The sequence below is a fragment of the Rhipicephalus microplus genome, chromosome 6, assembly GCF_043290135.1.
Source record: "Rhipicephalus microplus isolate Deutch F79 chromosome 6, USDA_Rmic, whole genome shotgun sequence".
Classification (NCBI taxonomy): Eukaryota; Metazoa; Arthropoda; class Arachnida; order Ixodida; family Ixodidae; genus Rhipicephalus; species Rhipicephalus microplus.
The window spans coordinates 107,322,189-107,335,692 of record NC_134705.1 but is presented as its reverse complement, the minus strand read 5'-3'; the positions used below and the strand labels follow the sequence as shown (position 1 = coordinate 107,335,692).

Genomic DNA, 13,504 nt, shown 5'->3' with positions numbered 1-13,504 from the left:
TATCGTAACTACTTCGTTATTTCTAGAGTGTCAATTGTTTTTTTTCTCATTTTACTTCTTTCTTGGAAAATTGTCCTGTGGTTGTCATCGTACGTGTGTGACATGCTACAATTATATAATAAATGAAACTGTGCACCACTTTGAATGAAAAAAAAAGAATATGACACATCTTCTTTTGTGCTATTTGGTCCAATTTCATAGTGATGGCTATAAAAATTTCTCATTGACAATGAACCTTACATCCAAAAAACTGCTCTGCTTAAGCCCCGGGTTTGTTCGTGCGGTATATAAGATATCAATATGCAGTCATTATGCACAACGCGCTTCGAACATCAATGAGTAGGTAGTTCAAAAAGGGATAAATTACTTGCCGGACTGATTCTCATGCCTCCAAACCTTAGAGGGCTTCCAGGCTGAAAAAGGAATATAACTGCAATCAGCATTGAATATTCGAAGCACATGCATTGCCCTCAGCTACTGTACATGTTATCGGTGAGACAAAAAACAATTCATGCGTCAAGAGAAGCATCTCGTGGTGAGAAGCCGACGTGTCAATCATGGAAATACATAAATATAATAACTTCCTTCATAAAACGTAATTATGCACGAGGTGCACTACGTCTTGGCACTTTGTTTTGTACACACACGCCTTCACAAGCATGTCGAACAGTGGCAACGAAATAATAAAAACTGCGCCCACTAAAGGAGAACGTTTTATTCAAAGCATCCCACAGCATCATCAACAGCCTGACTGGGTCATCCTGCACAAAAAAGGCCTCTCACATAATCTGCCAATCAACTTAGTCTGGTCTTTTTTGTTGCCATTTTATATTTGTAAGCTTTTTATTCTCATCGACCCACCTAACTTTCTGTCAACCTCTCGTGCGTTTGCCTTCTCCTGGAATCCCATCAGTCAAGCCTATTAATCAGCGGTGATTCTGCCAACATGCCACTTGCCCAGCCCATGTTTATTTCTTCTTTATTTAAATTATGATACACCTAACACTGGTTTGTTAACCAACCCACGCTTCCCTCTACATTTTTCTCAAGGTTACACGTATCATTTTTTTCCATCTCTCGCTGCGTGTTCCTCCGTTTGCGCTGGGCCCAATTTGTGATGCTCCAGAATTAAAAAGCTAAGAATATATTGTGCTACATTCTGTTTGGTGCTCTGTCCAATGACCGAGGGCACTTTCTTGTGTCGTGTGTTGTCTTTTGTCGAACAATTTGTGACAAGTTTTAAAGCCATAAAAACGTCCTGAAATGAAAATCTCGCCAGACGAGACGAGCAAAGCTGGTCGACAAGTTTTGGCGAAAAACCAGTGGAGATGGGATCCTTATTCGGTATTTGGATCTGTTCACGGAACTGAGCCTAGAGCCACATCTTCCACGTGGCACTGGAGGAGTTCCTTGAGGGACTTGGCAAACGAGTGCACCCGGCATTAGAGCCCCGTATAAGCAGCTCGTCTTTCCGGTGCATTGTATGGAAGCGGTGTGCTATTATGCCTGGCAGTCCAAACGAAACTTCATTGCTTCTGCAAAATATTCAAGCTGGTAACATCGGATGCAAGTGTCGTGGACATCAATATAATGTCTGAAGCAGCCAGTGTTAAACACAGGCGAGCGGCTAAGCTGATGAAATCAACGGAAGCTCGTTCTTGTGGCGATTGGGGGTAAAACAATATTTTACAAAGGAATTCGGGCAAGTATGGCCCAGGATTCCCGCACGACCCCAACAGCACTATGTGTTCATGAATTCATGTAGTTGCATAACATGGGCGGCCCGTTCAGTGGCGGTCTTCTGTTTGGGTGGGTCCGCCGAGCCCACAGGGTCTCCCATTCCTTCCATGTGGTCAGTGGCTGCGGGCCCTACGGGGTAGGGTATGCCGGGCATTCGAGGAGGATGTAGAGAAAGGATGCGTGGGGGTGAGCGCATCGAGCACAGGACGGGGAGTATGCTCCTGGGTAGATATGGGAAAAAAAGGGGGCAGGGAAGTGTGCGGGTCTAAAAGCGACGCCATAATATCTGATCAAAATTGCCTAGGGATCAATGGGGTGGATGTTATAGCTGGCGTTCTGCGCGGTTGCGTCAGTCATCTCGCTGAAGGAATGCATGCGCTCCCTAGAAAAGCCGGACTCGGAGTCCGCCGCTACGCGGTTGATGAGACCTCGAGGTTGGTGATTGGCGGCTTTGTTGCAGGGATTTCTAGAGTGAGCAGGTACCCAGATCAGCTTCACATAGCGAGCAAGATGTTTGGAAGGCGAGCTGTGTATGCCGAAAGCAGTCTCGTAAACTCTGCTTCATGCATAATTTAGAAAACGGCTTTTAAGTAGGAAAGAACGTACTGGCCATCAGTTCAAGTAAGGGCAAGTGCGATCGCCGTTTTTTCCAAGGCAGCCGGGTTGGATGCAGGAGTTAGGCAGAGAGTTGCGATAAGCTGGAGTGTGCGATCAACAACTGCAACTGCCGCGTCATCGCCCGTGCCAGCTGCAATCAGCCATACGGCATCCTCCTCAGAACTATATTAATTGTGTAAATCTATGCCACGGGCCCTGCAGCGGGCCGAACGGTATGCAATGTGAATGTTTTAAGGAGAAGCATTATAGTGAGCTGAGTTTGTATGTGCGGAGGAACTGGTTGAAGTAAGGGGTCGGCAGTTCGAATGTGAATGTTTAAGGTGTCCAGTATGTGGTGTCTGGTGAAAGTCGTAGCTAGACGAGCATATTGGGCTTCTGTGTGTGCCCTTATCAGTTCCTGTGTAGTGTTATGAAGGCTAAGTTCAAAAAGTTTTGTAGTTTGGGTGCTAGGAGGGAGATGCAAAAGCCACCTTGTAAGCCTTTAGTAGCATGGCATCCAGAGTGGCTACTTCTTCTTGTCGAAGTCGGAGATACGGGACTGTATCGCGAAAGCGGCTCAGTATGAAGGCATGAATCAGTCGACAGAAATCATGTTCATTCATGTCATAAAGTTTGCAGAAACTCGGTGGACGTGGTGCGAGAATTCCTCTGTCATCCGCTTCAGTTTCATGATGGTGAAAGTGATACGGCCATTGTTTTGAATGTGAAGGCCCAAGATTCCGAGTGTGTTGACCTCCGGAATAGCACGGCTGATCAGAGTAATACAGAGGCGGATGGTGGGAAGAGCACGTGGTGAAGGACGTATGACAAAAAGCTAAGTTCCCGGGAGCACGAGAGACCAATGCTTTCCGCGTGTTGCTGTGTGATGTTGGCAGCGGTTTGTAAGGTTTAGTATAATTCTCTATGAATACCGTGGGTAGTCCACAGAGTGATGTCATCGGCGAAGAGGGTGTGGTGAAGGTGAGAGATATTGTCAAGAGCACGGGCTAAGGGAATGAGTGTGGTATTGATGAGAAAAGGGCAAAGGACAGAACCTTGCGGAGTGCCTACTTCATCTGGGTGTACGAACGGGACGCATGGGGGCCCATATTAACATCGGCCCTGCGTACCAAGAAGAAGAATTGTATGTAGCCATACATGCAAACGCCCAAATTGAGGTGGGAGAGAGCCACCACGATCGCTCGGTGTTCTACGCGATCAAATGCCTTGGTTAAGTCCAGGGCCAAGAAGGCTTTAGTATGAGTGGAGTTGGAGCATCAAGGATATCGTGCGTCAGTTCAAGCATGGCATCTTAGGCGGAAAGACATGGTCGGACGCTCATGATAGTGTATGGGTATAGCTTTTGGTCTTGCTTGTGTTGAGTTAGTCTGTTTAGGGCAACGTGTTCGAGAAGCTTCCCGAGACACGATGTGAAAGAAATAGCTCAAAGGTGTGATATGGTAAGTAGTTTGTTAGGTTTAGGGGCAAAGAAAATCTCGGCATGACGCCAGACTTATGACAGGGTGCCTTCCTTCCAACATTTATTAAAGTATTCTGTAATCTGGGCAATCAATTGATCATCCAGATTACGGAGCATACAGGCACTAATAATGTCTCTTCCTGGTGCAAAGTTTGCACGGATGTTTTGGAAGGCGATAGGAACTTTTTGCTCCAAAATTTTCTTTTCGAGAGTCTAAATCGCAGCTCATGTGTACAGTGGGAGAGGAGGAGCCGGGTACTGTCTGTGCATTGCGTAGTTGGCCCAGAAGACTCTCAGGGGAAAGTGTCTAGTTGTGAAGTAGGCGTGCGATGTGATGGAACGTTGTGTGTGAGTGTGTGGGGCCGATAAGGTGCCATAGGAGGTACCATGCATGTTTTGTGGAATGGTTGACAGCTATGCTGTTGCACACCTGGCTGAAGTTGAAATAGCACAGCTCCTCAGAGTGCACAGTCGTCTCTGTAGCGTGCTCAGTCGCGTTTTGGCGTTCTGTTCTGTTTCTGCCGCTCCCACCTCCCCTGAATGCTGTGGTGCGCCTCCCAGAGGTGGGCTAGGCATGTGTCCAATGTAGACGTGTTGGGCGGTGTGATAATGTGTTGTGTGTGTGCGGTGGCGTCAGTGAGGAGAGATGTTACCCATTGGTCAATGTCTTGTATTGGGGTATTGGCGAGCTCTCGATGAGCGGATCGTATAGCGTGCCATTGAATACGATCGTGGATGAGTAGCCGAGGTCTTTGGTGTGTGTAAGGTATTTTTATGGCGATAATTCAATGGTCGCTTTAAAGTGCGTTTTGCGTAGGTGTTCACGAGATGTCTTTGAGTGAGTGGCTTAGTGTAAGGTCTAGGCTAGTGTCCATGGTTGCGCTATTGCCGATTCGGGCTGGTGTGTGAAAGTTGTTATGTGTATTCAGGCGCAGGTCTTGGACGGTAGTCCAAGGCCAGTGACTTTTTACTGTGGTGTACCGTTGACCCCTGTCGGTATGTTGACAGTTGAAAGCACGCATTTCAAGAGGGCGTTTTGGCCCATGACGTGATGAATTCTTTCCAGTACAGCGTCGAAAGTGGCCATTGCCTTGCGTGCGGTGTGTTAGATAATGGCTATAAATATTGAAGGTGTGCCGAGTTTTGTGGGGATGATCTCTATGAGGACGCATGGGGCAGGAGAGGTGATAATGTGTTATTGGTAAGTAACGGTGGCGTAAATGTATGCGGACACCCGGGGAACGTCAGTGGAGCATGAGTGTGCCGCAATTTAACTTGGAAGTTCAGCTTGTTGTTGTGTGTCCTGTAACAATAAAGTTCAAACACTAAAAGCTGGATAGTCACGCGCTTACCCCGAAAGCTGCGGCAGTTCCACTGTAGTAGAGATAGGTGGTTAGACGTATCGCGATCTGCCATGTTGAAGCGTGAGCAGAGCAAGGATTACTGCTGTGGCTGTAGTGGAAGTGAGGTAGGGGGAGGGTATCTGTGTGTGTAATGAAGGTAGAAGACCCCTCATCTGATGAGCTGCAAGTGGTCTCAAGCCTCTGCAGGCGGGTATCAAACTGCGTGAACTTACTTTCTAGGGTTTAGGTTAGGCGTGAGAATAATGCATTTAACAGTTGCTCGAAATGATTAGATAGCTGCTCGGCTAGTATTGACAATTCAACTTCAAGACAAGCCTCCCAGAGCTACTAACTTGACATTGAATTCGGCCTCGAAGTTTCTGAACTCGGCCTGGTAATCATCGTCAGTCCGAACAGCGCTTCCTTTTATGAGGGGGCGAGGAGTGTGTGCCGGAGTTGTTGAATACCTGGTGGTGGGCTGGGGCTGAGTGGGTGGGTATGGGGCAGTTGTTTCGAAGAAGATGACGAGGAAGCAAGGTTTTGGGTTATGAGGGTAGTAGGATGGCTTTTTTCCCCATGCAAGGCCCGGAGAACACGGCGGTCCGGAACAGGTGTTGCGTTGGCGACTGGTATGCAGGTCCCCTTGGGCGTCTTCAGCCAGTCGGTCTATGTAGGCCGGTTGCAGCTCTAGGAGTGTCGGCCTCGTAGGCAAGCAGGTTCCTCATGGCGTTGGGTGCATGAATCTGGTATTCTGTGGTCTACTCGTCGCTGGGATCATGCTTCACCCTGTAAAGTAGGCCTGGTTATTTTAGGTAGGTGCCGGTGCTTGCACTCCCGGCTTCCCGGCAGATGTGGGCCTTCGCAGATACTACCGACTGGAGTATATTTAGGGTTTGCTTCCTTCGGATGTAACTCACCACATAGGGGGCATTTGTGGGACCTAGGTTATATATATATATACACTTGTGCGGTTGCTTATGGTTCGTGAGTTATGCACGTGACGACACTTGGTGTTTAGTGCGGGCACAGATGCAGTCGTCCATCATAAACGATTCTCCGGGGGACTGTGGCTGGACCAAAGGTAATGAGAACTGAACGTGCGAGCCTCATTCGTCGAATGTCTAGTATGGTTTCATGAGGGTTGCTGGCGATCAAGTTGGCGAGTAATTCTTGTGGCGATTCTTTCCACTAGGCGTTTGTAATAACTCCCCGGACTGAGCAATCGGGGGGTGTGATGTAAGCCGTCATAGTATACCTATGCTGTTCTTATGTTATTTGGTGGAGCTGCCCAAGCTTGAGCGCGTTCGCTTGATTCACCGAAGTCACTGTGCAAGTGTTGTTGACGGGGTGAATCTGAAGGGTTGGCGTAGACGGGTCAGTCAGATCAGCGGCCTGCATGAGAGCGGCGAGGAGGTGGCGTGGCTGCGTCGTCGTAAGGTCAAGGCCTCACTGGGAGTGGAATACCAATTTATATCTGTCGGGTGGAAAGGGTGATCGTTGCTTGATCTTTTGTGCAGTAGTATAGAGGATGCGCAGCTGCGGCGTTGAGCTCTGTAGCGTGGGAGCTTGTGTGGACTCCGGCGTCTCCCGCGACAGACTCGGCATCTCTCACAAAGAAGGATCGGCGTTCGTACCGTGGGTCTTTTTTGTGTTTCCCGTTGGGGTTCATGGGCTCTGAGGTCTTGGATCCAGTCCCGTGGGTCAAACTGGTATAGATCAATCGCCGTACTTTGAACTTGAACCTTCTTACTCGGCTCAGGTAGGTAGGCTGCAGCGCGGCACGTCGGAAAGCCTAGCAATGCATTAGCACGACGTGGCTTGGTGTGTTGGCCATACGGCCCTGCTGGGGCTCTTCGAAACCTCAAGAGTTGTCAGTTGAAAGCACTCATCTCTACGAATACATTCGTGTCGTTGAGTGCACTCGAGATATCCTCGTTCTTGCGGTGCTTCTTATTCAATGCGTGGCAAGCCTCCTCACCCGCGGTTCTAATTCCAGCCAGCGACCAGCAGCGGTTTCCGATTGAAAGCTTGGAACCACTGCCTAATACAAAGGTCCCCGCGGCCTTTGAAAAAGCAGGCAGTGAGAAGAGAGAAAGAAAGTTACTAATGAAATCCTGATTTATCGTCCTTTCTCATCGTCCCAGCTCCTCAAGCTGTTTACCCTAGTGCCGAATTCACAGCGCCTATGTTACGACTGCGCATAAATGTTGCATAAACTCACCACCGCCTTGTCAGTTACGTAATCAGATCTGTATATATGCAGCAGCGTGCTGATGCACGCGCTTCCCAACAGCGTTTCAGAACTTGCAGCGTAGTGTGAATAATGAAGTTATCCGTGGACTTCATGATATTGATGAGAGCCTTTGCTGAATATATTTCAGAGAAGGAAGAAAGTTTAAGCGAAAAGACAGGGAGGTTAGCCAGTTCTTAGACCGGCTGGCTACCCTGTGCTGGGGAAAGGGGTGAGGGGAATGAAAGATGTTAAAAAGAAATGTTGCGAAGCGAGAGAGAAATTACAAAAAAAAATGCGACAGAGGAAAGGCAACATCAAAGAGTATAAGACACTAAAGTCTGTCTCTGAGGCCAATTGTACGCAAAAAGCGCAGCAAAGCTTTCAAAGCCTTCTGGGCTGAGGATGGGCTCGGCCAATGACCCAGAATCCTTTGTTCTGACAAGGGCCGATCGTCTAGTCTGTCCGGAGCTGCAGTCAGTTCTTGTCTTTGCGCGTTAAAGTGGGTGCACTCACACAGAAGGTGCACGATGGTTTCTTCGCAACTGCAGTAAGTGCATGTAGGAAAGCTGGCCATCTCAATGAGATAAGAGTATGCGTTCGTGAAGGCCACTCGAAGCCACAGGCGGCATTGAAGAGTCTCCTCAGCTCCAGATATCCTTGACGGAAGATGAAGCTGCAGATCAGGATCCAAGTTATGCAGGCGCGCGTTTGTGAAGACGGTTGAGTTCCACTGTACCAGAGAAAGGATATAATATGTTTGCGGGTTCGTTTGAGAATACGAACATGCTTTGTATTCTCAAATGGAAAAAAGAAAAACACTCGACCAAGTCTTTTTTTTTATTTTTGGTTATAAAACAATCTGTTTTCGAATGATTGTTGCTATATACCGGATTGAAGTTTTTGAAAAATATAGAAAATTTCTCGCAAGTGCTTTTGTTGGGTTTATTCAGTGACATGTGAAGTTCATAACGTCCCGATAACAACCATTTTAATAAGAAACACATAGTAGTAGAGGGCTGCGGAAATTTCCACCACCTGGAATTTTAACGTGCACCCAAATCTGAGCAAACCGGCCTGCAGCATTTTCGCCTCCATCTGAAACGCAGCCACCGCAGCCGGCATTCGTTCGCACGGCCAGCGAGTCAGCGCCCAAATACATAGGAGAGTACACAACCGCGGCGGGGCTGCTTTTTATGAGTAAACAATTGGCCTGATGAATCCATCATATCAAAATGTTTTCTAGCAGCGCCGATGTTGAAGAATTGACACTCGGTATAATAAAGATTTTAAATTGCTATAAAAACCACTGCAGTATACAAACAAGCGTATAAAAGCAAACTGGGAGGGCATTCTCCCTAAAGACAGTACAATATTTCTATGAGTGAAAGGTCAGCTAATGTATGATAACGTCAAACAGCATTAGTATTAATAGCAATGCATTTCAAGTCAAGAAATCAAGCGAAATGCATCACACGTTGTGCACTCCGAATGCGACATTCGCAAAATAACCCGTTGCGTGAGAGCGCTTCATTATAACTATACACTAGTAGTTAAACTAGCTGCAATAACAAAAAAAGCCTTCCGTGCCTCAAGAGATGTAATGAAACGCTGCTTGTGAGTTTCGGTTCGAGATATAGAAAACAAAATCCGACTTGCAAGATCAAGGGCAATGGCGAGAGTGGTTCTAAGAATCATTTTAGGCTGGTTAGGCTGAATACGTGGTGCCATCAGTCGGGGCAGTGTTGCACAAAGAAAAGTCCACCATGGCCTGCTTCCAAGATTGCCGAAAATTGTTCAATAGTGGCAGACACTTGATGGCACCGACAAGAAGTGTCGTGTCTGCATGTGCTCCGCAAATGTTCCGGCTCTATTGTGCACGTTTGTGTGTGCGGCCAATTTTGACTATTGCCATAGAATCCTGAAGTTTCACATCAACTGACACCAACCACAGTTATAAGTGACCGGAACTTTTTTATTTTAGAAGCTCAAACGCAACTGCCTATCATGCGAGCTCGACAAAGCCATTGCCGCAATGTTGGCGGCTGCAAGAACGCTACTGGTTGCATTGCGCGCGTGCTCGATGGCTATCGCGAATGAACTCTCAGGCGCTCTTGCGCGTCCCGGACCCTCGCGGGTGACGGACACGCGACGCCAAGACCTTGAATTACGGATTTTCAAGACTGTACAGCTAACAGCCCTCATCACCAAATTAACCCAGTGAACAGAACGCCGGTACTGACAGTCAAAACAAGTGAATAGAGCTTGACGAAGGGTGCCCACTCTGCGGCAGAAAAAAGCCGTTGCAAAAGAGAAGAAGGCCAAATGCATAAATTTCGCGCAACCTTGAGCCACCAACAAATATCCACTGCCGAAGCAACAGGAAAATCTAAATGCAGGCGAGCCTACCGGCGGCTACCCCCTTGCCAACAGACAACTTCAAGATAGTAGTGCGACCACATCGAGGGCTACCGGTCAAGAGGCTGACTAGTCTACTGCTGGCAGAAGCCGTGATAGTAGGTCACAGCAGAGAATTCGGCGAACCATTTTTGCTCAGGACAAGTGAGGTTCTAACATCATTGTTTCGATGCCGCACCAGACAGTGGCGGACTACGTGAGGCATATTACCACCCTGCAGATTAATTGCCGGCTCCACTCAGTCAATGCCTACGTAGCGACAAGCGAAGGAACTAATAGGATGTCATTCACGGCTAAGAGCCCCACGCCACGCCTGAAGTGCTCAAGCCAATCCCCGCATTTGCACACAAGGGGTCGAAGTTCTGCAAGCACGTCTGTTCAAAAACATCACGACGACCGTTATAACATTTTAGGGGCGAAGCTCTTCTTAGCGGCACCCGTTCGTCCCCCGTGGCCGTTGTAGTATGTAACAAGTATAACACTTTGACCTCAAAGACGGTGCCGGTGAGATATTTCCTCTGTGCGTTGTTGAACGATAAATAATAATGCTCAATGTACATGCCAATGGGTGCTAATGGGGAATGAGAGACAAGAGCATTCGGCTTTCAGTTACCCGAAAGGTCGGGAACTCTAGCGAGTTGTTGATGCGCATGGGCTCCATCTTCTCCTACTCCGCAACACCCGACAAAATTGGGTAACAGCGTCAGTACAGACACATTTCCTGATCTTGCATTCATAAAAGATTTTGGCGGGGTGTTCTGGAGAAACCTACAAGGTAATCTCGGCAGTGACAACTATATTTATTTATTTATTTATTTTTATTTATTTTTTTATCACATACTGCAGACCCTCAGGTACAAGCAGGTGGGCAGTTACAAGGGAACATATTTGAAACAATAAGTGACATAAATATTGTTTGAGATGAGTGTTTCATACGCTCATATTCAACACAAGGAGCGGCATAGCAAGTTATTTCATAATAACGCATGTACCGGACAAAAGAGAGAAAAAACACCACAAATTTTTACTTCATATGTTGTGCGATTAAAGTAATAATAAATACATAATAAATGCAAAACAATTAACACAATAATTTTCACCATTCAAGCCATTAAAGTAATGAATACATAAGTATACAATAAGTAAAGCACATATAAGATGAACAAGAAAACGAAACGAAAAGAAAAACGCTGTAATAAAAGATTGGAAACCTGAATTTTCTGGACAGTGCTATTTAGAGCGAAGGAGAAATAGAATCTATGAGGATGCCCGAGTCGTTCCGTGCCAATCTGAGACCGTGCGTGGAAAATATGAGTACTTATAAGCGTTTGTCCTGCAGAAGTAGGCTGCTAAAAATTTGGCGTGATGGTGCCTTGTGGGTCTGGTTGATAACGATCTCAGGTACGGCGATGGGTCAATCGCAAGTTTGTGTTTCAGAAGAAGAGAAATAAGGTCAATTTCTAACTGTTTTTGACGTGTGCTAAGGGAAATGCCATTGGCCTTCATTATTCAGAAGGAGAGTCGACTCGTGAGAACTTGTTAAAAATGAACTGGACGGCTTTCCTTTGTGTTCTTTCCAGGCAGTTGATGTTAGTTTGGGGTTATGGGTGCTATAATGCACTCGCGTATTCTAAGTTAGGTCTTAATAAGGAATAATAGGCCAGTAATTCAACATTGCTTGGGGCATTATGAAGCTTATGTTTTAGAAAGCAAGGCTTTCTGAATGCAGAGGAGGAAATAATATTTATATGTTTATTCTACGATAAGGTAGTTGTTATTGTAACATTCATATCATGAGCGTGTTGGTTGCATCCCCCAAAATTTTGCAATTTCTTGGCTATGTTGTATTAAAAGATTAGGTAACTTAACGTAAAATCCTACTGCCAGAAATTCTACTGGATAGCGCTGAAGATTGGGCAATGCACATACTAGAGGCTCACAAGGCAACTTATAAGCAGGTTGCGCTCACAAGGAAAACCCCAGTAATCGATAGCTTCTGCTACACATGTGGGAAGCCAGGAGAGGGTTGACCAAGCGACGGAAACAACAGTGACGTAATAAAATATTGCGCCATTGATTTGCTGAAATATCTCAGCGGGCAAACGCTTACGCGCAGCCGTTGGAGATGGCGAACAGGGCGAATCTTCGCAACTGACATCGAGAAACCTTACACACCTCCAATACAGCGGTAATACTGTGCAGCATATGGGAACCAGGTAAAACCAAATAGGCTGCAAACCGAAATCATAACAAGCTCGCCAGGAAATTTGCAGGACCAGGTGACGCCCTCCTCAATAAGTTCCGAGACAAGTACATAGCTGCAGTTACCACTACGCCATGCACTTCAGCATTCCAAGGACAAAAAATGGAGTGGTCGACGCACCAATCACAAAGGCAGAACTATTAGCGGCCACGCAAGCAGCAAAGCGCAACACTGCCCCTGGACCTGACCAGCTAGCAAACGCGATGATTCGTAATCTGAGTGACGAACACCTGAAAGAGCTTACCCGGTATTTATATGAATGGGTATGGAACAAGGGCGTGGTTCCGCAACATAGAAAGGAAGACAAAATTATTCTTATTCTGAAGCCAGGAAAAACACCTCAAAAACAAAATATAAGACAAATATCATCACTTCTTGTCTTGACAAATTGATCGAAAAAGGGATCCACACACGTCTCACGACTTGCAGTGAAGATCGGAACCTTTTTCTAACTAGCATGCTTGGATTTCGCAAACATTTCTCAAGGCAGGGCATTTTCCCTCTACTTCCGGAAGAGGTACTCCGCAATACCACAGTTTATGCAGAACATCTCGTCGTAGCTCTCGATTGGAAAGCGCATTTCACACTATGTCCCACGAGCTCATCTCATCTAAGCTAACTGGTATCGATTGTGGGCAAATCATATATGGCTACGTTCACTCTTTTCTAACGTCTCACACTGCTATAATAGGACTAGGCAATACCATCTCAGATCCGCTTCCTATGCCCAATAAAGGCACATCACAAGGGGCGATACTATGCCCTCTTTTCTTCAGCATCGGCATGAGACGCTTCGAAAAAAGTCTACACGGCGTTTCAGGGCTACGGTACGCGTTCTAGGCGGTTGATATTACTTTATGGGCAAACAGTGGCTCTTTTTGGGACAAAAAGTGCAAATCTTACAAGCCGCAGTGACCGCTGTTGACGACCTCGCCTATCGCAGGGGCATGAGCTGTGCACCCAATAAATATAAATTTATTAGAATTCGAGGCCGAGGCTGCCACATTCACGAGCCGGTCAACCTTTTTACGAGACCACAGGATAAAAGAGGTACAGAAAATGCGACTCCTCGGACTGTGGCTACAAAGCAACAAGCTAGTGGACCACACAATCAAAACTTTCAGAACAACGGTGAAGCAGATCTCCCGTATGATATATAGAGTCACCTATCACCGACAAGGTTTCAAGGAAGCTGAGATGCTCCAGCTGGTTAAGGCTTTTCTCCTCAGTCGCCTAACATACATCCTTCCTTTGCAGGAGATCGATAAAACTGATTTAAGGCCCTAGTTGCGTTGGTACGAGCATTGTGCAAGGCGGCTCTCGACCTACCATTCGAAGCGTCCACAAAATGTCTCGAAGCCCTCGGTATACACAATCATTAGTGCTCATTTCTCAACGGTAAATGCGTACCTTAACCACTACTGGAGCGAATT

General features: G+C 46.7%; 1 long non-coding RNA gene across 1 annotated transcript in view; it reads right to left on the bottom strand.

The window, feature by feature from the left end:
- Nucleotides 1-371: 371 nt before the first annotated feature.
- Nucleotides 372-13,504, bottom strand: part of LOC142765416 (uncharacterized) — a 38,597-nt gene continuing 25,464 nt past the window's right edge. The window contains exon 3 of the long non-coding RNA XR_012884241.1: nucleotides 372-413. This is a non-coding gene — a long non-coding RNA (uncharacterized LOC142765416). The remainder of the gene's footprint in view (nucleotides 414-13,504) is intronic.